Here is a 26,794-nt window from a genome sequence, read left to right on the forward strand (position 1 = left end):
TTGTACTTCGTTCATTAGGTACGGCTGTGGATGACCTTCAGGGCGCAATCACGGCAACGATCGTCTTGCACACCAGAAGCAAATCCGTGAGCGAAACAATGCACATCGGACTTGCCGAGGTTGATCCTTGAACTTGTGATCGCCTCCATGAACAGGTGGCGCACATGGTGAGCGGGGCATCCGCGCATCGGGGCACAGAGGTCAAACATCTGGCTGTGCTGTTTGATCAGCTTGTCCAACATCTCGTTGTTGGTGTCCTGTGTAAGAAAATACAAAAATGTTAAAGTTATTTACAAAAGTGATTTCTGTTTAGATTTATGAAAAGATAAGAAAGTGCAAGAACTCACCACCACATCTGTGGGGACTCGATCACCATCACGCCCCTTGAGCCGCTCGCTCTCCTGTCGCATCGTCAAATGGTTGTTCACACTGCCCAGCAAGTTCTCCACGCTGTGCATCATGACGTCTATGGCCTCGATCTCCTCAACATCACTCGCGTATGGCCGCCAGAAGGCTGTGCGCGAACAAGTCGCTGCATAGGTCGCACCACAATGTCCGCGAGTCGCAGGCGGTTGCACATCTTCTGCGATCGCACCGCCAAATACCAGGACGCAAAGGGCATTGTTATGGATATTTCTTTAAAGTGGAAACTTTGGCAGGTGCTCTGTTCCACCTGAAGTAGATCTTCCAGAGAAATCACAAAAACAATGTCCAAATAATATAAATATGACTAGAGCAATACCCACATAGGGGGCGAAGGTGGAGGCAAGGCAAAAGAGAATCCCTCTGAAAAAAAGCGCATCCTAAGTGGCTCGTGTATTGATCACCTATGTGCCACCATGGGGTAGAGCCACAATATTCAACGATGTTTGCCTCGCACACAGCTCGTATATTGAAAAGTAAACGCGCTTGATCCACATCGATCAGCAGTCGCTCCCTCTTGAACAGCCTCCAAACAGGCCAGGAACAACTATAATATATCTCAATTTCCCATTAAAAGATTTCGATCTCGTAGAAACCACTCATCCGTCGCACGGAGGGCGTGAATATCAGCTTCAGGTGGTAACCAGCTCCCAAATCGCCGTCTGGATCTTAATCTCTGTCTCACTCATCCCATCACTCTCCCACAAAGTCCCCGCCACGATTTGTGCATATCCTGAAGAATGAGGCCAGTGAGTTGACCAGATCCGGATGATTGAAGTTCATGCTATCCGCCCGCTGAAGCTCCGTTCTTGGCTGCGCTGTTAAACGCTCGCACAGTTGACTGCTGGGGATTCTTGATCCCAGCGAATAGCGGAAGACCAACGCTGCTTGATCTGCTCGCCGGCACCACACACCGGCGCTCACTGGTGTCCTCGGTGGAAACGGAGGGCGAGGTCGAGGCGGAGGTTGTCCCGGGAGCCTGTTAGGGTAATGTGTTAGATGAAAGGTTTTACTTGCCTCTTTATTTGCTTATTCAAAAGTTTCCAGCTAATAGATTTAATTTGATGTCAGACTTTAGAAACCATTCTACCCTACTATTTATGTATATTAAATAGCAAGTCCCGCTAGATTAGCTTTAGTTAACATGCGTGGCTTTTAACTCAGGTTACGTTATTATACCTTTTTCATGTCAACTTTTCGGTTCGCCCACAAAATATGGAACCTTTACCCATTTCTAGGAAAACTTCCCTGAGATACTGCCTTTTGCAGGAGCTTGCAGTTTGCTGCCTCGTTCGGTGATGCAGAGATGGTGTCCAACGAGGCTCTCCACGTCGGTCTGCTCATCCACAGAGAACAGGAAGCAGCGGAGGACCTGTCGTTCGAAGTATAAAAGCTTGAAATGGAAATCGGGTCAGATCAAGCTACGTAAACGACTTACCTGCATCTCAAAACTGGGCGTGGGATTATTGTCCATAATTGTGATTTGTGTAAAGCTGAGGTTCCGCCTACGCAGGGCTTGGCTGAGTGCGTTTCTAAAAAGAAAACCGCGTTATCATTTCTATTCTAAATTTAGGCAAGCGGATTAAAAATGACTCACAGTAGTGTTACGCCATATGGTCGCGGTATAACTCTTCATCAGGATACTGCACGACGAATCAGGAAGAATGAAGCACGAGAAGAACTCGGAACGGATACAAACGAATGTATAATTCGCAATTCGACAGATTGACATTGAAGTACTGGAATACCACTTCCTGGCTTGATGTACAACCTAATCTGTAAATTCAAGGCCCAAGAGGCAGACAGACCTAGGCCTTTCAAATATTAGTCTTCAAGGCCTGGATCCACTGACCAAAATGACTCTCTTCTGCTGTCAGAGCGCCTCTTTTGATGGGTCCTCTCAGAGTGTGCAGAGGACTGTATCCTGGCCGAGGGTGTTGGTGTGAGATAAGATCCAATGCAAAACTGCGAAATAAAACAAACATCAAAATGATATTCTCGTCAGTTTATGGTTGCGAACCGCAGAATTCTCCGCTTGGCAAAAGTGACAGAAAAGCGTCGGCATTTAGGTATCTGAAAAGGAAAGGAAAGTAGATAGGACAGCGGAATGGAGTGGAAAGGAAAGATGGGGAAAGTTCTACAACAACTTTTGCTGATTAAGGCGACAAAGGCAAAATAAAGAAATTAAAAATGTATATTCCCATCCTCAGCATCCCATTTTAAAAAGTTGGCATCATGCATCATCATCATTACCATCTTTTTTTTTTTAGCAAGTACTCGTTAATTGTGGACTCATTTAACAGGTACATTCCAATTAGACCACCTTCTGATTGTGCAGCCCATTTGAATCTGCTTTGTCCTTTGACCAGGTGACTCGTGTTGATTACTCACCTCGCTGCGCGTCAGCGATGGCTTCTTGCGCTTCATGAACGAGTTTCTTTTCACCTCGAACCGGAGGATGTGGAGCATCCGACGGGGGAGGCTAAGCCACCGCCTCCACACCGCACACCGCTCCCTCCACCACCCGATGCCGCGGATGTTCTGGTGCTGCGCGGGGACTCAGGGTCGAGGACAGTGGCCGCCACTTTGCCAACGAACTGAAAGTGTTTGGAGGGGTATCGGATGAAATGTTGGTGGTGGTGGTGGTGCCACGGTGGTGCTGGCGCTACTAGTCAGTTGCTGAATTACGGTTTTGCTGGTGCAAATGATGGTGGTGCTGGTGGCAGGATCCGGCACTGGATGACCGGTACCAAAGCAAGGACGAACTGGCCGTCGTCGTTGTGTTGGTTTCATCGAACGTGGTGATATATAGCATCAGCGAAGGCGTCCGCCACACGATCTGCGGTGCCTGGCAGTAAATTGTCGGGTGGTTGGTGCGGTGGGTGAGCTTGGTGTTAGGTGGTGGTGGTGCTGCTGCTGCCGGGGCAAGACAAATGCCCGCCGTTCCACCCTTCTCCAGTCTGGGAGATTTTTTCGTGGCATTTTTGTGGGTTTTTTTTTCGGGTTTTTCGGGTTTTTTTCGCGGCCAGCAAAGAAATAAAAACCAAAGTTTATTAAACCCATTTGGGTAATATAGAGACAAAGAGGGGGAGAGAAACGGAAACAGAAAGAAAGAGAGAAGGAGAGAGAACAGAGAGTAGAAGACAGATGTATTGAGCATTTTGTTGGTGGTTTCATGGTACTACCTTATATAAACCATAGAGTCTACTCTAATGTGCAAGTCGTAACTTACTGCCAATGGTTAAAGCAAGACTAAGTTACCAAACATTTAAAGTAAATAGTAAAGGTGCTCAGGAAATTAAGTTAAAGTATTTTTAAATTAAAAAAATATTTGCTACAAATTACAATTCAATGGCAAAAGGTGCTGGTACAACCGCTTTCCTTAAAATCGCAGAAAAAAGTCACGTACTGTTAAAACTTACAACAGAAGACGAGGAAGTCTTCCAAATGACTAACGGTTGAAATAGTTAGTCCAAAGGAAAAACACTGACTGTGCTTAAATCAATGACAATACACAAAGTGGAGCAATAATTACTTAAAAATAAAAGAAAATAAAAACAACAAAAAAAAACAAAAATATGAGCCTACAAATCAAAGTCAGGCGAAAGCAGCTCAAGCAAAAGTAATTTGTATCAATTTGCGAACAGTTTCCTCTCGAGGGGAGGTTGAAACCCAGGAATGGCAATTTACAGTGGAAACACACCACAGTCTTTTACAAACGGGTTCCAACTGTAAAAATCAGAATTCTTTACCTAACTTTTATGTATATATAAATTTAAAAATATTTTAAATTTTTTTCATAATTTTTTAAAAGATAAAGTTTCTAGCATCTTGATTTCAAATCATGACCCACACAGTGAACGCCCTCTGGGCAAGATGGATGTGCTGACTAAATTGGCCAAGTCCTTGGCCGGTGGTTTTTAGCATGTGCCCTCTGGTCACTTGTTTGCCACTTACCACCGTGGCCCTGTCGGCCCTTGATTTCGGTGCTCCACCACTAATTGGCGAACAGTCCAGTCGTAGCTGTAGTGCTGCCAGCGGCGGTGGTGGTAGTGTGGTGCTGGTGGCCATTCCCGGAGGACCGATGTGCTGGCAGGCCACCACACCCGAGTCGAGGCCATCAAGTGCGTGAGGCTCTTCATTTCAGCTGCAATGGAAAATGAAATCGAAATCTATATGTGAGATTGGGTGAAATCATTCAAGCGTGACGCGAATATTTAAAATTAAATTTTATTAGCTTATTGAGGGCTTTTCACATATTGGTGTGGTTCATATGCTACACCCCCGTCGGTTCGGTTTAATTCAAATAAAAATGCAATTTAAATATAAGCGGATAAAGTGTTGTTCTTTATGGATGCCTGACAAATTGCTAGGTGAACTACAAAAATTCAATGAATGGATGAAGTGAAATGTTATTGTTATTAAAAGTAAAAAAGGGCATTCGGGTATGCAAATTAAATAAGATTTAACATAAAAAATAGGGAAATCATTAAGTAAGATCCTAGAAGTAGCAATAAATCATTAAAACACCAAACAGTTTTTGTAAAAAATTTCGATTAAGTTATTCCTTAGATGCAAGCCACTAAGATGCCTGATTTATTGGCAGATCATAAATCTGCAACTAGTCTTCATGCCGATAAGCTTAGACTTTCTTTTTTAGTTTATAAGCTATAAAAAGCCCGACAGCGGATACGCTTTTGTATATTTTAAGATGCTTTCGGAAATGTATTGTGTTGCTGGCGACCGACCTTCGTGGCCGGAACTGACACAAAGCCATCAAGGCACTGCAGCCAAGGGACGTTGAAGCCACATCGAATTACTGAATATTTCGCGCTTAATGCCGAGAATAATGTTTTGAATGCTTTTGGTGCCGGGCGTCGCGAGACAATGAAAAGTGCTCTGTGCATTTTCTGGAGAAAAAATAAATTGCTTGCGGCTGGCTGGGTGGCAAACTGGGTAATATGGCAAACTTGGCATCTTGCGGTGGCGAGGGCGTAAGTGAGGGCATGGCTATGGCAAACCGTCAACGAAAAGATGCATCGAGAACAAAAAGATTGCACCAGCGGGCAAGAGCCCTAGACGTGTCCTCGAAGGTTTCCTGTCCTCGCCTAATGCACCGAGATTACATCAGTCAAGTGCCCCCAAGCTGGCCGAGTGAGTGTGGACGTGGACCAAAGTCAGGGTCCGCCTCAGAAGTCCAATGCCTCGCCCATCAGCCATCATCAACCCTCGTCCTTTGTAAGGAACCCCACCCCACCCAACTGACTGCGATTTACACATCTCAATGCCTCGGTTTAAATTGTGCTTGACGGAAAAAACCTTGTACTTAAATTCGCATTAACCAAAGTGAAATCCAAGGAAGTTGTAAATGTTTAGTAATTTCATTTCCGATTTAAAGTCGGTTTGGAATAAAACCCTGAACTAGTTTGAAGGAGCGACTCTTATTTTCCTTAAAATGTTCAACTTTTCAAGCCAAACAATCCTTGCAAATTGTCAACAATAATCAGCAACTTCTTAGAAATATCTTCTGTTGTGGTGCTGGTTAATTACCACCGAATTCTCAGAGAGCACTCCTTGTCATATTCCCAGCTATTTGGGATTTACTTCAATTGGATTGCTCCGCCTTGCTGGAACACTAAGTGGAGGAAGGTATATCTGCTAACCGAATCTAGAATGAGGCATGCATGGCATCCGAGCTGCGAGAATTTAAGCTTCGGGACGGATGCCATTCAGCAGCTACCTACCCCCTGATGCCGCTAATCTTCCCTTAGAACCCACCAGGACCAAGACCAGTACCAGAACCAGTACCAGAACTCCCCCGGAGTGCGCCCAAGGATACGGGCACTGGTCTATTATTCCTGCTGACGACAATATTTCACATTCTGTTTTGGCAATTTCCAGCTGGCGACCCTCACCCTGCCATGGTTTGCCTTGCCCTTTACTCTGGTTTATGTTTTTGTTTCGGTTATATTGTGAGTTGCTCGCCCACTGCGGCTTGGCTTACTGTCTGCTGAAAGGCTACAGGATGAAGGTATATTGGGCTAGTCTAGATAATAAGTAGTGTGAGCTAGCGAGGAGGCTAGGTGGCTAGATAATATAAAGTTAAAAATAAAGTTTTTTATGAAATAATCAAGTTTATGAATGCCTAAGCTTGTAGCATTCTTTATTAAAAAGGGTTAGACTTTCATTTTCCGAGTAAAGGATACCTCATAGTTGCTACTGTCAAAGAAATACATTTTTCCTTTTTGACTCTTTGGTCTTTTGGCTTAGTTTGGCCTTTAGCTTCCCACACAGAAACAAAAAATATTCAAGAGCAATTCATACTCGTAGGTCCCCATAAACTGAACACTTTACCATTGTTGAGTCCCGGCTGAGGAAATAATAGTTCAGATTGTTTTTATACTGCGTAGGAATAGTGCAATGCGGCATTGCATAATTTTTCATATACGAGTATGTGAACTTCTCCTATATTCTCCTTCTCTGGCACGTACAATGTTGCTAACGTGATTACCTAATCAGTTAAAGACTTCAACACGTGTGTCTTGCCCACGGAATTTTCATGTTAACATGGCTACTTAAAGGGGACAGCGATTGGAAAAGAAGCAACAGAACACGTAACATGGAAAACCACTTTGGGGCTTAAGTCCGACACCCTGACAAATTATGTCCTGTCCAGAGAGAAGTTCAAGACCAAAGTAAAGGATACCTCCCAAAGGGAGTGAAAGAGATTCGAGTTAAACTTCAGATTCATGAGATTTCCTATTACACATTCTAAATAGAATTTAAGACCACCAAGCTTATGGTTCGCCTCAGAATCCCTGGCATTTTTTTATTATCCCTATTTTCGTGTCATTCATTTAGTTTATTTTTGCCATAATTGTTTTCATTCTGTTTTCTTTGCCTGTGAAGAAAGCCTGCCACTAATAGGATTAGATTTTGTAATAAACGTACAAATTATGACTACGGATGAGGAGTGGCCCATTTAGATGCCCGAAGGCAGCCGACAGAGATTTGTCCCTGAATGCCAGCTCGTATGAAAATATTTGCCAGACTCTCTTGATGGAATCTGATGATAATCTGAATAGATGGCAAAGCCACGGTCTCGCCAACAAAACATTGCAATGCCATAAGAAATGGAAGAGTACTGGGATTGTCCCAGCAGTTTGTTGAGTATTTTCGTGGGGGTGTCGTTAGGATCTGGGATCTCCCATTGTGGGCTGGACAAATCGCTGATGCAATTTATTACTTGACTGCACTTGCGCTAATGCCTCTAAATATCTTCCGGCGACAATTGAATTCCCCTCCGAGCACATATATGCACACATATTGGTTTCTATGCAATCACACACTGCGTATACGTAATGTATATAATGTCTCTGTTATAATATTTATGAAATCCATGGCGGTCAGAGTCGTTTATTGTTATTCCACTCAGGCATAAAATCCGTTGGCAAGCTGATTTTATGCATCTTTAAAAGCTCACGTACAAGAATAATTTAGTTTATAAAAAATTGATCTCATTTTGGTAAATTAAATGACTGTTAAGTCAAAATTAAAGGTCAGATTAAGCATTGCAAGTGTTGTTTTCGAAGTGTTCCCCCAAGAACTGAAGCATCAAGGCAAATTCCTTATGAAATAAACATAAAGTCAAATAAAGATAAAGTTTTAAACACAAACTTAAGAGTCTATTAAATAATTTATAGGTGTTAAAGCCTCCTTAAGGATGCATGTCCTGACTGACGTCATGGCTGTAAATTCATTTTCGCCGCTGTTCACGAGTAATTCTGTAATTTAATATCCCAACTTAAAAACACAAACAACCAAAACGAAGTGGGGAAAAAACAGAAAAAGGAAATAAAACAAAAATACGAGCTTACATAAGAGTGAAAATATGTTTATTCTCATTTCGCAAAGTAAACATTTGATTAAGGCCGCGCATAATTTGTTGACCATTTCCCTTCGAGTTTTTCCAGTTTTTTGTCCATGACTCACCTGCAGCTTGCTGTTGGGCGGCGAGACCACCAAACAGATCTTCATGGTGGCCCGGAGGAACTCCTCGCGCTTTGTGCTGAGGTCAGGGGTCACGGCACCCGGCGAGGTCACCGCCGCCTGTTTGTGCGGCGTCCTCTTCGGTGACGTAACACTGGGCAGAAATGGATTCAAACTTCTCACCAAACTCGCCGAATTGAACTTGCCACTGGATCCACCGCCTTCATTGCTACTTCCGCCGGATGGTGGCGAGGCCGAGGTGGCTCCACTTTGTGGCGCCTGCTGCTGCTGGTGGTGCAGCAATCGGGTGGGTGAATTCAAGCTGAACAGCTTCCTTCGATGCCTGCCCGGCGTGGAGGAAGAACTGGAAGCGGGACTAGGCGTGGGACCAGGTGGTCCTCCCTCGCTGTGCGTCGACTCCTGCGATCCAGCTCGACTATAGGAAGGCGTTGGCAGCTGGGCAGAGCAAGTACCTGCCCTAGCCGATCCATACTTTACATTCACATCCAGCTGAAGGTCATCCGTCGCCGGGTCACCACCCTCAACCGTCCCATCTTCGCTGTAGGTGCTGTGATACGTTCTAGCCGTGATCTCCGGCAGGAAGGGATTATTCGGCGAGGTCAGGGTGTACTGATAGTAGCCTCCACCTCCGCCACTGCTGCTGGTCTCCACCGGAAGTGTGCCATCCGTCTCATCGGGCGTGCTCTCCTCGGGAAAGGATCCGCCCTGGAAGTCATGACCGCCACCCACGCCACTGCTACTGGACAAATAGGCACCCAATTGCTCCCACTCCCCGGAGGAGGAATTGTGCGAGGACACTGTGAATCCCTCGTTGGAGTGACCCTGACAGCTCCTGGAGCTCTCGTTGCTGCTCTTGAAAAGGAAGTTCTGAAGTCGGGTCAGCCGGATGGAGCTACTCTCGCTGGTCAGGCTGCAACTCCTACTGCTGTTCCCGGGAACTGCGGAAGCGTTTGTGGTAATGGGTAGCTGATCACTGCGGTTGCTGCTCTGCGTCTCCAGTCGACGTCTATCTTGGCTTTCGATGGGTACTCCTCCTGCTCCAGATCCTGCTGTTCCTGCTGTTCCTGTCGTTCCTGCTGCTCCTGCTCCCCCCGACGAAGTACTCACCTCGCCACCCATGGAGGCCCAATAGTAGACACTATTCTGGGAGCCACTCAGCTCACCCAATTCACAGCTGCTCTCCAAGGAAGTACTCGAATTGGTGGTGGCAACGCTGCTCAAATGCTGATAGGCGTACTCCGGCGGAGTGCACTCGTCCGGACTGTCGAGCAGCAGGGCAGGATTGATGTGACCACCGAGACCCACACCCAAACCCAAACCGGGCAAATTCAAATGGCTAAAGGTAAAGGGCAGCCGGTTATTGTTGTCCTTATGCAGACTACTCGGTGGCGGTGGAGTGGCCCGACTCTTGGCCTTCACTTCCTCTGGCGTTGGCTCCTGCCGTTTGATCTCCAAAGATCGATGATCACCGCGTCGAAATGAACGACGCAAACGTTCGGCAAACTTGGACTGCTTGGGCGGCTTGTCCTTGGGCGGTTTGTCCTTGGACCTGCCCAGCAGATTGGTCCTCTCAGTCTTGTCCTCCTTCTCCAGGAGTTTCTCGTGCATATCCGTCGCCGGAATGGGTAACGGGGCGTGGTCCGCAGCCACTGATCGCTGGTTGCTGGCTAATGTAATCGGTGGCGCCGCAAAGCCACCACCCATTACGGCCGCCCTTCGCCGTGGTGCTAGATCCTTCTCCCCGTTGGTTCGAGTCCCCAAAATGGATGTACTTTAAATTAGCTGGTCCGTGGTTCTTTATTCACTAGTTCGTTAATTTATGAAGCGTTGATTTTCCCCAAGTTACACGTCGAGATGTGTTCCTTTTTGTTGTTTGACTAACACTAAGTGCGATTAAAGCGAGTTCGTTATATAAGTAGTTTGCCTGTATTGCTTATTCTATTATTTTAACTTTCGTTGGCTTGCTGTAATGAGAGATTAGGAGCGAAAAGGGGTTAATGATTTGGTTTTAATAATAACCTAACTATCAGTCGAGGAGTAGGTGCTTTTGGTCTACAGAAATCTGCAAAAAAACCAAGTAAATTCCGTTAAAGAGTTGCCTTTTACCATATTCAATCGAAAATATATCCCCCAGTAACCCTCTTTGCCACTACATGAATATTTCAAATACAAAAACTAACTTCCTCCGAAGAGCAAGCAACAATAAGTAAGGCAAATAAGCACTTTCAGAGCAAATCAATTTAGGATAATCCATTCAGTCATAATCCCCGACCGCTATTGCTATTTTTCGCCCTTCGATTTGTGTATGCAACCTTTAAAGTTTTCGGTTGTTATGGAAATTGGGAAAACGTGTTAGCATTTCAAATGAGAGACGAGACCAGACGAGACGCGACGACGAGCTGCTTGCCTGGCCCCGGGGTTTTCACATAATTTTCCGGATCCGGGATGCGATGGAAAGCGATTGGCAATCGATGGAAAATCCAAAAAGTTTAATCAATGTGCATATTTTGCTGTCAACCGACGATTGGCAAAACTGAATTAATCAGCCAGAATCGGAAACCAATTTGACGAGTCAAAAAGCCAAGTCAAGTCCGATGCAGTTTCATTCGAATATTTCATTAAAGTTGTACAAATTTTGCCTGCCCAAAAAGAAAACATTTTCACAAAATGTAAAGCACAGCTGAAGCAACAAAGGGAAGAATGTATAAATCTGCTGGCCTATCAATAATATTGATATTAAATATTTACAGATTCGGTAGTCCGATTAGCCTTCGCTTTTCCTTTAATTTTAGCCTGCTTATTGATATTTCGGCTGCTCAGTCACGTTCGGTTCATTGGCCATAATCGTACATTTATATTCGCAACATAACTTTAAGATCTCTCTTCTACGGAGAAGAAGCCCTTTCGCCAAAGCAACGATAAACAATCCTGTGCCTATTTTCCTGATTTTCCTTGCTTTTTTTCTCTCATTTTTTTTGTGTAGGAAAGGATGATGGGTGGGCAAGCAAACTTGGCCATAAAACGGGCAAGAAAACTTTATTGTTATTAATATTATTTGCACATAAATATAACAGTAAATAAACATACAAAGTGCGTATGTGGCGGGAGGGAGGGAGGTAGAGTGTGGCACTCGCAGCTCGAGAGTTGACAGCCAGGTTGCCCCTGGCTGTTGCAAATAAATCATTGCACACACGCCTGGACGCCCCTCAAGCACGCAACATGCCCCCAAATCCTAGGGCCCTCCAAGTGGGTTTAACCATCCACATCCATATTATACTCACACACACTAACTCACTCACTCGACCAGCCAGCGGGGCGAACCCGGTGTGTTTGCTTGTGTTTAGGCCAAAATAATGTATAATTAAGCTGGGCCAGAGAGTTCAGGCGGGCCTTTAATAAAGCCAACCATCTTTCATGCCACTCACCCACCCACATCCTGGGGTGCTGACAGCTCAAGGACGAAGATGGGGATGAGGAGTTACTACAGCCAGGATTGGATTATGGGGTAACGGGGTGCCTTTTGGTAGAGAGGGCATCTAGCAAGTTATTTTCAATTAAGTGTTCTTAACACGTTGCCTAATCGACAGACATATTCCCCTGGGTCCTGGGAATACCGCCTCCTAATCACATTACTGCAAAGCCAAAGGAGCCACACAAAAGGTCGAGCCAAAACAGTGACATGATGTGATTCCATTTACCAAAGGGAAGAGGTCGGTTCAGGCAATTTCCCAACTGGGAGTCATGTGTTTGCAATGGAAATTCGCTTTAGATTTTCATTTAACCACTTGACAAACTTCAAGAAATTAATAAAATATTAAAGAATTCATTTTTAAACAGAAATAAATATGTTTCTTAACAAATTTCAGAAGCTTAACACTTGGCAATGCCAAAGAAAAACAAGGAAGGGAACTTGTTTAAAATTCGAATATTTAACACCCCGTTTTTAAGTGGTCTATGTTTACACCTCGGGGTGATAACTCCCAGAATTTGGTAATAGAAAAGGTATAAACCAGAGGGAAAGGGACCACCATCCTGCATAATTGCCGCCACCTCCTAAACCAATTTAAATATTCCGTGAGGACCGTGAGGATTCCCCGGAGTGGGTTCAAAAATACGTTGTATCACGACAGGCAGGGCCGACAAAATCGCAGAAACGTTTAAAGATAAGCGAGCATGTTGTTCGCCTCTCATTAAATTAAATTAAATGTGTGTCTTGTGATAAAATTTTATATTCAAGACCCCACTCCAGAAGACGTTGGCGTGGGCGTGTAGCTGGGGGTAGCAGAGGATTGGGTTGAGAAGGGGTGCTTTTAGGTCGCAGGCGAGTTCAAGGCGTTCTTTCAATTTCACTGCAGCAACAAAATCCTGTCCGCCACAACGACAAAAACAACTAGCCGCGAAGCTCCGTCATTTCCGCTGCCTGTCAGAGCAGCAACAATTTAATTTTTATTGTTATGATGTCATCAGCATAAGAACCAGACCCGTGCCATTTGCAGCCCTCATCCCAGTTCCAGTTCCAGTCCCAGTCCCTGGCTCAACCAGAACACCAGAACTCAGTGCTCAAAGCTCAGATCTCAAACCCTCACACATTTATATCCAAAGCAAGTTTCATTCCGGCCTCGCTGACGCACTCGGACGACGTGAACCACATACAAATTGGCCGATGGGTGATGGAGATGGAGTCCAGGAGGAACCCCGCTAAAATAACACAACCACTATCCCAGGACCCCGGAGGCGATTTATGCGCGAATTGCCTTGTGCCCCGGCAGGATTTACTCGAACCGCTGACCAGTCACCGATGAAGTTCCATTTGGCCTGCTCCAACACCTCCTGTACAGTGAAACCTCTATAAGTCTAAACACTTTATATTTGCTCTGACATTCTTATAATAGACCTGACTTTTTTAAGGATAAGTTAGACTTTTAAGAACTGAATACAAAATTCATTATAAAAATAATTAAAAATTTCCTATTTTTCCATCACAGAATGAAAGTTCAAGCCGTAGAGGACAGACTGTATATAGACAACCGTGGTGATGGCTCGGTTTGAGTTAGAATTATGCCCCTGGCCTGAGCACATTATTACGATGCCGGCTTTTATGTGGCTGTGGTAATGTAACATTTTGCTGAGCAATCAAAAGGCGCAGCAAAAGTTTCCAAGTTCTGTTGGGGATTGGGAGATTGCACGAGGAGGAGGAGGCTGAACCGCATCCGTCTACCGAGCCCACCTGGCCAACTTGCAGCGCCGAGAGTTTGATCGATAAACCAAACCAAAGCACACACCGAATCCATCCCAACCAGACCGAATCGAGGTCCCTGGCGAAATTGAGGTTCAGCTGCCTTCAGCCCAGCAGAGCCCTCGTGTCAGTGGGAAAGTTTAATCTTTGATACCTGGCGACACATTGGGCCCCAAATTGATTTTTAAAGTTATCAGTGGGCTGGGCTGTGATTTATGCAAAGAGGTTGGCAACTTTTGCTGGGGTTTTGTCTTAACAAGTCGGGTCAGAGTGCAGAGTGCAAAATCGAAACAAAAACACAACCCAAAGCCCCACAAAACTGAAACAATGCCCATCCATCATTCCGCTATCAATGAGGGGGATTCTACATTTACAAACAGGGAGGAAAAATCAAACAAAAACAATACAAATTCCAAAAAAAAGATGTCAGTTTAAAAATGTAACTAAAAATGTGTTCTATTTAAATGTTAACAAAATATAACCCAAGATACCTTTGTTAGCTTGGAAAATTGAATCATTAATAGCTTTCCTTTATCAGCTTTCCTTTTAGCTATCACAAATCTAATGACGACACTTTTCTCCAGGTGCACCCACTCCTCGATGATTGTCACTCCCGGCAGTTACTCACCTTGGTTGGTTCATTAATGGGACCTCTTCGATTCCGATTCCGATGCCGATACCGATTTTTGTTTCTTCTTTTTTCGAGTCCTCTTCCTTTTGTTGAGTCTTTGTTGCTGCTGCCTCTTCTGCCCCCCGCCGTACATTTATTTTAGCAATTTGTTTGCCTCTCGGTTGGTTTTGTTTGTTTGTTTGTTTCTTTCTTTGTTGTTTGTTTGCTTCTTGCTTGGTTTGCTCAGCCCACACACCTAAACACTCGCGTAAAGTACTTGGGCACAGTAACCGTATCCGTATCTGTTTCTGTTTCTGTTTCTGTTTCTGTTTCTGTTTCTGTACCTGACGAGTACGAGGACGCCGCACATCCCCTCAGTTCCCGTTCCCCCTTTCGTTCCCTAGCAATTGAGATGGGTCCTGCCACAAGGAGCAACGTGCTCGGGTCGAGTACGTAAATGAGTTTATTGCCGGCAATAAGCGAACTTAATGCGCCTGCACGAGAGGCATCGATGCAATATATCATCTGGATTCGAGTCGTTACCTTGAAAGAGACAGAGAATACAGGTGAGAGGTTAGTGATGAGTCGTTACTTCTATATTTAGCCTATAAAAGGTTTGTCACATTTCATCATCATGGCCAAAAAGGCGAACTACCAATCAAATTATTCGATTCTAAACTTTGTAAATCAAATAAAAAACTTTTACAACCAAAAAGTTGGTAATTCAGTTGAAGTTTGTTTTAAAAAAAATCGGGTTTGTTGAAGGATTATTAAGCGCTGTAAAGGTTTACTTTAAAAATAATATTCCCAATAATATATTTAAAGAATAACTCATAAAGTTCCTACTTAGATCAAATCTAAATATACTAAATAAAAAGTTATCCTAGACCCTGTCGGCAGTTTGATTCCTTAGCCCCATATCGTGTTCTTTTGAGTAAATATAAAGTCAACAAGAGTAAACACGAAGGCCCGGAGAAACCACAACACAATTACGGGTTACTTGGCCTGGCGTGTACACCGCCGTAGTCAGATTACTCATTTTACGGGTACGGGAGGTACAAATAGCAACGGCAATTCAAGGCACCTGCCGCCGCAATTTTTATAGAATCCGCAGCACGGCTAGGGAGGATAATAAAGCTTTTAAATTTACCAGCCAAGAACCACAAAAAAAAATAAGAAGAATTTAATGTGGTAAACAAGGAAATTGAGGCACTGCGGAAGATATCTCAGAGAGTTATTAAAAAATGTAATAAGTTGATTTGGAAAAAATCTCCAGTTAAATCGTTTTGAAATTTCCCTTTAAAAATTTAATAAAATTGATACTTAAATGCAGTTTTTATTCAATTTGCCGTAGCACACCCACATATTTGCATCCAAAACCCATAAATTAGCATCCTTAAATATTTTCACAATGCCTTTTGATCGCGTAATCGTTTAAGTTTAATGGCCTTTGCATTGTAATTTAAATCCATATGCTTGTCGTTAAGAATAATTACGCTTTCAGTGGGAACATTCCCTTTGCTAATACCACAAATTAATTCCTGAGTGCTTGCTTAATTGCTTAATTTGCCTACCTATTAGGCTGAAAATGTGAATATGTAAATTGCAATCCATGTGTAATAAGTCCCAAAAGACTACCTAAAAACACTTATTTAAGCCATAATTCGCATTAGTAAGGTGCTGAAGTGTAGTGTGCAATGGTCGAAAGAGCCAAGTTCCTCACACTTTTCATCGAACACAAAAACCGAAAACCCATTTCCTACAAATCCCATAACAACGTCCCATGTGGCCCACACAGAGAATGTTATGCAAAACAAAAATTCAATTTCAATTCAATTAATCACGCTTGATTACCACCAATAATGGCCATCGTCAGCAGGCGGGGCAGGGGAGAGGGGCAACACAGCATTGGCATCAACAGACATCCTCTAAAGAGACGTCCAGATGGCAGGATTCTGACAGGAGAGACTAGAGAGAGAGAGAGAGTCCTCGATTCCCCAGTGCAATCCACAGGCCACTCTTCTTCCTTTTGTCCTTGGCTTGCAACTGCTTCCGAAGTCGCTTTTTGTTTACCACTTTGCACATTCTGCTGTCAAATTTGTTGATTTATAGTTCCCGATGTGCCTCGAACAATGGCAGCGGGGGCGTGGCAGTTTGATGGGCGCTGGAATGGGGAGGGAAAGGAGAGGCGTCTGATGACAGGCAGGCGCCAAGCAAAAGGCGCAGGGAATACTAAACAAAAAATCTGGCAACTGCGATACATTCGTGTGCTTCGAACTCAGGATACCCGGTTTGCTGGTCTTATTTAACAAATTCTGTTGCATACTTTTAGATGATTTATAATATTATAAGTGAAAGTCAGCCTCTAGTCGTTTCTGCATCGATCATTATTATCAAATAAGTTTAATAACACTTCCTTAAGCACTCTCTTGATTAAAAATTCCTTTCCTGAAACTGTCATAACATATCCTAGAGTACTATACATACTCCTTTTTCCACGAGTAGCGGGTATACTAAAATGTGAAAAAATCGAAACGTCGAAAGCAAAAAAACAAGGCTTTCGATAAAGTCAAACTACAAAGAACGCCAAAGGCAAAAAAAAAAAGCCGGCCAACAATTTCAATGACAATGCGGCAGTTTGTTGCCAGTTTGCCAGGCAGTTTCGCCTTTTGTTGCGGTGCAGTTTTCCGGACCGTTTTTTGGCTGTTTGGTCTTTGTTTTTGGGGCAATGGGCTGGTCGAGAGCGAATTGTTTTTGGCAGTATGCGATTAGGTACCTGAAATAGCTTGTGGTCTACTCTTCCTCTCTATCTCTCTCTCTCTCTCTAACAGCCAGCTTAAAAGCTGTGCCGCCTGGCCCACTGTCGATAAATCCAGTCGAGTGCACACCATCGGAAGTGTGGGCACACATAGAGCAAAGATTGGATCCACCCGCAGGCATAGAAAATGACCGAATGTCCTGAACAGGTCCAGAATTCTCCAGGACCCTTCCTTGCCCGTATTCGAACGGAGATGCGTCCGCAGACGACCGCAAACAAACGCCGCTCATTTGCAGGCAGTTCGCATCGACTTCTGGTCGGTTTGGAGTCGGATGTCAGGGACGGACGATGTGCAGATGTGTTTGATGAGGCCGGAGATAATCGTTTGGCAATTGAATGAGTCCCACATGTCGGGTTTGTGGGTTTTTTTGGCTGCTTGCCGAGTGGAGTTTTTTTTTTTTTTTTTTTTGATTTTTTGGCACTGCCTTTGCCTATGACAACCCAGCAAACATTATTCCAATAGTTCAAGGGGTCGTCTGGCAACTTAAGTTGAGTTGGGCAATAAAGGTTTAAGGGTTATGAAACTTTTTTAAATTTAGGTTGAGGGTCAAAGGTCTACAAAATGTTTAAAATCTAATAGAAAAATAAATGAGTTAAAATATTCCTGTACTACGCTTTTCCTAAAAATATTTCTTTAAATATTTAAACTTAGTTTTTCACATTTATCAATTTACTAAAAATTATAAATATTTACGGATAAATGCAATAAATAATTCCTTACTAATTCCCCCATAAACAGATTAGCCAGCTAGCAATTTCCCATTGCAATAATCGTATTTCAGATTCGAAAAAATTTATGTTTTAGTAATTTATGTTTTTGGCGGCCTAAAGCAAAATTATTCTGGCAAAATGTATTCCTATTTGGCTAATGGAAAGGCAAATTTGCAACTTTCAAAATGAGAAATGTATTTTTGCTCTGATATGAAACGAAATAGTAACTTTGCTTTGGTTTTTGGTAATATTTAAATGGCCAAAATGGCCAAACAAATGCTTTTACCAAAATTCAGAAAAAACCTTTCGTAATTGCATGCCAGTTTAAAGTGCTTCAGTTTTTGTATGATTACGTTTGATTGAATAGGAATAGGAAGTCTTATGGGAAATATTTCCGGCATAACGTGGCTACAACTGGGCCACTCGCAATCGTTAAAATTTGCAAATTGAATGGACCTACTTTCGAGCGGCTTTAACCCCATTGCGAGGGCCATTATTGTAAAACACACACCCCTACACGGACACCGACACCGACACCGACACAGAGAACATTGACCAGGAACGGATTGTGGTAGGGTCGGGAGGGGGGTCGTCCATAAATAACAGCAAAACAGTCAGATAAATTTGCAGGAGCTATAAACAAGCTACTCCACCGGCGGACTCCCGATTCCCGTACTTCCACCGAAATCGATTTAAATGCTCCGTTTGCGTGTTCTGTGTTCTCAGTCCGCCGGTTGGTTACCTTGAAGTCTTTATGTAATTTCTACACAGAAATAAATAAGATCGAATATTAAATTGGTTTTGTCTTTGGAAGTTAATTTGATACTTTGCTGAGATAAGAGTTTTTCGTACCAAAGTTTAAGCTTTGATTTAAGTTTACTTTACTTTCATATCCAAATATGTGTCATCTTTCAAGGACACTACTTAAATGTTCCACCATAACCCACAATTATTTCTTGACGTGCATCACCGTCCGGCAATCGCATTGTGTCCCGGTTAGAGCCGCCGCCGTTAAGCGAATTTCCATGCTAAATAGCCCGACACGTGGCATCTGCCGTTCTCGACATCCTCGTTCGCTTCCACCGCGTGCGCCATTTTGATTGGCGTTTGATAAGCCGGCAAGGACGACCCGGACCGGGTCGAGTCCCGAGTCCTGGACACCGGAACAGAGGATCCCCAGATAAGAACAAAACTTCACTCAGCCAACCACGACGCTTCGCTTGCCGTCGCTTACAGCTCCATGAAAACACGGATACACTTTCCGTGTGCGATGCATTGGTTTTCGAACAAACAGATTTTACGGCCACCAAAGCACAGGACAACCACGGCACGCAAGGATAATTACGGACTTACAGAGAACAACAAATATTCGAATGGGCTTGCTCTAGTGGGGTAAGGATCGATTGTGATGAATGTTATGAGGAGAAGATTATAAGCAAATTTTGTTTTCGTGGTCATCGTTATTTGGCCACAAAATGAAGTGATTTTATTTGATATTTCCCTTTAAACATTTGCCCAACAAATTGTTTGCATAGCCTAATGAATGCAGTTTTATTGCAATGATTGTTCTGCATGCCAACATGTAGAATTTATTACAGCAAACAAAGTTTTTGATAAAGTACCTAAGAAATTCTCTACTTTATGCTTTGTGTATAAAAATCAATCCGTTCTCTTAAAGGTTTTGTTTTTTGGTTTCCCAGAATCAAGTGCTTTGTAAACTCATTCACTTTCAACTACAAAATTAAGCTTATTGCATTTGCAATTGCATGGGGATAAACTACAAAGTCTATTTGAATTAGTTAAGCATTTGAAATATGCTTGGCAAACGTGCGGGGCAGCCAACCAATTTCCATCCTAGCAGGGTCAGTGCGAGCCAATTTACCAAACAGAAACGTGTCCTGCACACTCACCTTTTGCACATTTTGGGGTGAAAATAATACAATGGTAATCGTAAATCCATATCTAAGTTAGTTTAGATTTTGTATTCGGAAAGAAGGTTAAAAGTATCAAATCTTAGCTCTTTAGCAAGACTTCCGTTGGCATAGATTTCCCTGACACCCGTAAACATGTTTTTGTAACACAGCCCCACCTACCATCTTGACCAGAGCTGTAGCATATATGCTAACCTATGTGCCGAGTGGAAAGTTCATTGCATACGTACATAGACACGTGGGCTGTTGTATGCCCCGAAGGAGTATTGTTGCAGTTGTTTGACTAATACATTGTTGCAAAGCAAATCAACACAAATTTTCGAAGGATACGTGTACGGTGTACGGACTTTGTTGCTGCTGCTGCCTGATGTCTTTCGCCCGTGTCAGTGGAGCATGCAACTTGCCAGGACACACCCACACCCGGACTATAAGCCACCACCACCACTACCATTACCACCCACCATATATACAAGAACGCCCACTAAGACTAGCTGACATGCAAACACATAAACGCCATTTCGCTTCCAGTTGCCACCTAAATGGCAATGACATCGCCGCCCAGAAGACAACGACGACGACACAGACGGCAAAGATGGCAAAATGTTTCACTTTTGAGTCGAGTTTTTCATTCGTGTATGGAGAGCTTTAATATGTTACCTTCCAATTTGCCGTCCTCCGATGTCGATGGCCAGTCAAACGGATCCGGGCCAGATACGTCAAATTAATTTCATACCAAGCCAACCGAACCGAACCCTCTTTTTAGCTCACAGTTGGCAGGTTTTTTAGTGTTACATAAAACTGACTAAATTGCTGTACAGTGGAGTGTGGCTAGAGGAACTTTTAACAAGATTTTTACTTAAAAAAGAGGATTTTTAAAGTAATTTTTAGATTTAATAGAAAAATCTGAAAAATATTCACATTATATTCTCGGAAAAGTAAAAAGTAAGTAAATGACTTGTCAGAATCCTATCGAAATACAACTCTTTTTTATCTGTGTATAAGCATAGTCAGAGGATATATAAAGAAAATAGAAAACGATCAAAATAAATGTATCACAGCCAAAAAAAAAGTCGAGCTTTGACGGAAAAAGGTTAGGAGTTTGACAACCCAAATTTTGCAGGCCAGGGTGAGTGAGTCAGTCGGTAATAGCTGTCCACGAACTGAGCGAGCTGGATTCACATTTGACACGTACACACATATGTGACAGCTCGCCAACTCGGCCTGGCTTAGGGCACATTCAGTTTGGGCCAGGTTTGACAGCCGAAATGTCCTCCCCCTCACTCCCCAAAAAAAAGATGAAGTGAAAGTGGGGACAGCGGGCTTAATGAATTATGTGCGAACTCAAAGTTTCGCCAACTGGCCCACAAATCAAATGATTTCAGCATACATTTTGTGTAATTCGCACCTGTGAATCATCGCCAAAGGTTCTCCTAAGGGTTGAACTTTTCCAGGAAGAAAATCCAACACATCGTTAAATGGAAATCAAGTTCAATGGAGCTGCCCTAAAGTTCTCGGAATATATTGTTAGGTATTTGCCATGGCAGTTAAATGCCTTCTAGATTAAAGCTCACCTTTAGGTGACATTTCACTTTCTGGATTTATTGAACCAAAAACTTCTAATGGCAATATTGTGGTCTAAAAATTAATATAGACAGTTTGTGTGTTGTGCAAAATGTAAGATATTACGGTTGACCGAACTGGAAAAATATTCATAGTGATTTGTCCTTTTTTTTATGCAGAAATAAAGTTGGAAAAAGTGAGAAGTTTATTAAAAATCATTAAAGGTCAGTTTATTTAAGCAAATTCGTTGATTTATTTATACGATTGAATATCAGTGAACAATTTGCCAATCAGTCAGAAAATATTACTTTTTAATTTAAGAAAAACCACAAATCAAAACCGATTTGGGTGGAAAGCATTGTCCTGTTTTTTAACAGGAATGTGGCTGGTTTGGAGGCATTTTTGTAAAGTTTAGTTAACAAGTTTGCAACTCCAATGCAGTAAATATAAGCGAAAGAAAGCCCGCCACTTGCCACTACATTAGCTGGCTTAAATATTGGTTTCAACTTTTTTTGCTAGAAAGTTCTTCTCTAGAAGGCAAGTCAAGAAATCTTTAGAACAGTTTTAATGAGGTCTCCTTGGCCATACAACACAGTCACTGACTTTTTACACATCGATTATTGATCCGTGCCAGTTTGGCGCGCAGTCCTTTTGCAACTTCTTACGTCATTTGGGAAATACTCGGCAACTGGTTCGCACTGGTTGGCTGGTTCGGGGGGGGCCACGTTTTCTCCATTTTCCCACCATATTTTTGCTACCCCCACCGCACAGGATGTGTCATCATTAGGGCTCGTCGTGCATTCCCCTCATTCTCCCTCACCGTTGTTGCCTTTTTGGCCAGGCCAATACACAAATCGATCGCTGTGGTTTCTTTCATTAAGTATATTTCGCGCGTTGCCTCTCGCCGCCTGGCGTTATTATTGTAATAAAAATTTACGTAAATCGTGCCCGAACATTGCCCCAAACCCTCAATTCAGTCGACACATTTGCTCACGCACTGTCGTGTTGGCTCGTCGTCCTTCGACGAAAAGTTTCCTTTGTTTGCCAATTTTTATGAGCAGGCCACGCTTCCGCCAACCGCCCACCGCCCACTGCCCACTGGCTACTGCCCAACGCCCAATGCTCTACATTAACCACCCATCAACCATTCAGGTGGTGCGGTCAAATTCTTGGCCATCTTTTGCCACCTTGTTCTGCTTCTTCTGATACTGCTGCTGCTGCCGTTGGCCAACGACACCTGCAGACTAATTAATGGCAAATTTCAGCCACCTCACTTTGACGTACATATATGCATGACCCGTGCACACCTGTGCTCTGTGTATGTGGACACACTGAGAGAAAGGGTTTTAGATTTAAAAAATGGCTTTTCATTTTATGTTCATTTTTAAGATTTTTGGATTAAGTTATTTCATGAGTTAAACTCTTATTTTAAACTTAAATATGTTACTTTATTTTTTCCAGTGCACACATGAAGCTTTTGTAAAATCCCGAAGCTGGCTATTTGAGACATTTATGAGCACATTGCTAAGGCTGTTAGCAACGATTCTCTCCCGCTAATGGCATCAAAGGATAACCCATTCCCGCAGTGACGAGCCGTAAGTAGGGCAGCCAAAGTGATTCGATTAGGCCCAGCGATCAATGGAATGTCTCAGGCAATTTGCATCCGATGGGCCGTAGTAAAAACTTTATCAAATTATCGAGTTGGTAGTTTCTGTTCGATGAAAACTTGAGTGACACTTCACGTTACGTTGATTAAGCGCTTACAATTATGCTGACAATATGCTGACACTGAGGAGTAGGAGCAGGCTACCATTTCCATGGCCTTTGTGAGACGAGTGTGTGTACAAAGTACACAGAAACACACACACACATAGCCTTGTATTTGAGTTTCGTCTTTCGGTTGTACTTGAAAGCATTTGGAAACTTTTAATGACATTCTCGCTTATTATTTTCTAGGGCTTCGCAGTCAAGTGTTTTGCTGGCTTAATCAATGGCAGACAATTGTCCCCGCAGTGGCTGTAATTAACAGATGACAAAGGAACCCCCTTGGGGTTATCCTTGAAATTACCACTCCTTCATGGCATCATGGTATATATATGGTATATATCTTGACCAAATGGGAAAACTCGATGACACTTGCGAATATTATTTATTCAGGCAAATTGCTGCTTACGAGCGTTTCATTCGCCAGCATTTTACATTCGATTTCCATTATGCCATTTGTTGCTCGAAAGGCTTTGTCAGCCTGATTTGGTTTCCGTTTTCCGTTTCGAACCGAGGACCCAAAACTGTTAACACACACACACACACACACACTATAACGACGACAATGCCTCCTTTGTTGGCCATTTTGGGCCTACAAGAGGCAAGGACGTCCCCTCAAGTGCCGGCAATTATTTACAACAATCCGAGAATGGCTCTCCGAAAGGATCAAAAGAGGAGGCGTCGTCCCATACGCCCACAACATTCAGGATATGCCATTGATATACACTATGAAAAATATTAACTATCACCAAGGGCATTCAACTTAGTGGTAGAGACAAATCAGGGCTAAGGAATTCCTACTACCCCCATAAACTAAGAGGTATTTAGTCATTAAGTTAAATGTTCTTTTTAAGAACTGTCATTCTACATTTCCTCCCAGTGTATAGTGCGTGTCTGTCAGGGCTCTGGCGAAATAGTTTAACATTCTACGGATTTTCTCGGTATTTTACGGAATCATTGGCCCAGCATCTTCGCCGTATGGCTTGTTGGCGACGTTTCATTAAGCGAGCGGAAAATGACGCATGCTTGGCTCATTCGGGCACGCTCCGCTTCACAGGACATTTGCGGTTATCCTTTATTGTCTGAGTGGCACTGTGGCAGCGTGGCAGCGTGGCAATCTGGCAATGGCAATGCCGATGGTGAGATAGAGATGTGGCTATGTGGCAATGGGACCTCGGAAATGCGCCACTCAAACTCAGTTTCCGTTTCAAAGCAAACATTTTCATCCAAAGCTATCTGGCGTCGTCGCCCAGTGCCCAGAACAAAGCGAGGCAAAAGTGCTTGAAGTCCATTTGCTAAATAAATTTGATAAACAAGAAGCGCCCTTTGGCACATACAGAATTACACTGTGATAAATATGGGATATAGTTCTACTTGACTTTTGTAAATATTCTTTAATTGGAGACTGAAAAATACTTAACTTTAAGCACTTTAACTTAAAATTGATAAACACATCAAAGACCTCAGTGACACTCTTATCTTTTTTTGCGAGTGATGACCTGATGAGGCCCCCTGAAAAGTGCCTGCCATGTACCTCCACTGACCCCAATTGGCAACAAAGTGGGTGTCGCAGTTCCTTCTGGCGATGTCGGCGGAACTTTAACATTCAATCTGCTGAAAACACCAGAGAGACCAGAGTAGAAAAAAGAGGGAAATTTCAACGACATCATGCTCGGCGGGCAGACATTTCAGACTTTGCATCCGCTTTTTGCACTCGACCGGGAATATTAAATTCTTGATGCTATTACCCGCTTGTTGATCCACATCATGCTAATTAGCCTTAACTTTTTGACGTCGCAGTTGTCGACGGTGGGGCAGAGTGGGGCTGGGGGGGGTTAAAGATAATGCCGCAGAACGTCACCCACCCCAACTCGGACATTATCGGGTTTCGGGGTTTTTCAAAAGGCTAATTGAGGGGTGCGCGTAATTTATACGCCATTTCGAAAATGAAATATCGAACGATAAGGAGGGTACTTCACATGTCTGCCATGACAGCCTTAATTCCCTCTTTAACTTTTGCTTTTTAACTTGCCAAGTTTTTTTCTCTCGCAAAACTTTCTTTGAAGATTTTCGTTTTCGTTGAAAAAATTCTTTAAATCCGATAAATTAGACAAACCAATTTTTCTTAAACTTTTAAAGATTTTTCAAAGGTTTCTGAAAAAAAGTTTGCTAAGTTTATGAAATTAATAAGCAAGCATTTAATATTCAATTATTTTCCATTTTCTTCGACTGCTGAAATTTGTAAAGGAAGATTTTTCTCCGTTTAATGAAGGAAGAAAGCATAAAAAATTCCTCGCTATATTCATTCTATTTCACAGCTAACTGCATTCCTATATATAACGACTAACTAATGCTGTTTCGCAATTTATAAAATTTAATTAATTTTTCGGATTTATCCAGTCATGGACAGCAGTCTCCCAATCGACAGGCTCTTGCGAAAATCCACAAATCGCCGCCAACTATGCACCACAGGCAGACGACACCGCACAATCAGTGACCATTGTCCAGTTCAGTCCAGTCCGGTCCCGTCCAATTCTGTTCAGACCACTAGGCCGCACCCCTCTCACCTGGCGGCAGTTCTCGAAAGGCGGAGTGAGAGCCTGCATCGCCAACCGCCGCGCCCAGGACACAAATCAAATTAAGAACCGACAGACCGGACCGCACCGAAAAAACATCAAATACTGAGAGAAAATATTCCCTAAATTGATAGGAATTTAAGAAATTAATAACTTATTCTAATAAAAAGAAAAATTCAAAATTTTTAAGAGTAAATTTGAAACTGTCAATTCAAATATTTCCTTTTTTAGTTCACCAAAACCAACTGATTTTCCTAACTTATTTTCCGAGTGTATCCAACCATACCAAACCGGACCGGCAGTAATTACTAAAGAGTGGTAGGCGGTGGGTGTAAAGTAGGTAGTAGGAGAGTGGGTGGCCAGTGACGGCCACCTACCAATAGTGCATAAATCACTTCGCATTAGCGAACACGAAATCTATGCCCCTGACGCGCCCATCGAGGACCGGCTGGTGATTTATATTGATTAAAACTAGATTTCAATTCCAGCCGAAGCCGCCATTATAAATGGAAGATAATCGTTGAGTTTTTCCCCCAAATGCGAGAAGAACCCCCACAAAAAAAAAAACAAAACGAAGAGAAAACCAAAGACAAATGAAATGTGCGAATGAACTGAATGACTTCCAATAAGCAGTCGTTCATAATTGAATGAGTCCGCTTTTTTCACGGCCCAATAACTGATTGACTTTCCACAAAAGTCTATTCCTTCATTGATTTTCCCGCTCATTTGCATAATTTTTGATTTACATTTGTCTAATTTGGGTATTGTGTGTTAACAAAATGATGGAGATTTTTTAAGCTTGAATTTTAACTCCGAAAAATTGTCTCGAAAAACATTAAAAAACAACTTTTAATAACTTTTCCTGAAACCTTTTTAGCTCTAAAAAAAACTATAAATTCCCATTAAAAGAAGTTCGCCTGAAAGTGAATGGCATTTTCTGGTTTTTCCGCTGAATAAAAGTGAGCAATCAGAATCACCGGGAAATCCATCCTGGTGCTGGTTTGTAATTTAACCAGCCAAGAGTTTTCCACTTGTCATTGTCCCATGTTTTTTTTTTTTTTTTGCCATTGCATCCGGAAAAGCGTTCGATTTTCACCCGTGTTGTTGGCTTGCGGTTCCCATCCGCTTTCCTTTATAGATATTCCCATTCTGGGT

At 42.9% G+C, this 26,794-nt stretch overlaps 1 pseudogene; it reads right to left on the bottom strand.

The window, feature by feature from the left end:
* Positions 1 to 37: 37 nt before the first annotated feature.
* LOC108114333 overlaps positions 38 to 26,794 on the bottom strand; it is a 31,010-nt pseudogene continuing 4,253 nt past the window's right edge.

This window comes from Drosophila eugracilis, unplaced genomic scaffold, assembly GCF_018153835.1.
Source record: "Drosophila eugracilis isolate 14026-0451.02 unplaced genomic scaffold, ASM1815383v1 contig_356, whole genome shotgun sequence".
Lineage (NCBI taxonomy): Eukaryota > Metazoa > Arthropoda > Insecta > Diptera > Drosophilidae > Drosophila > Drosophila eugracilis.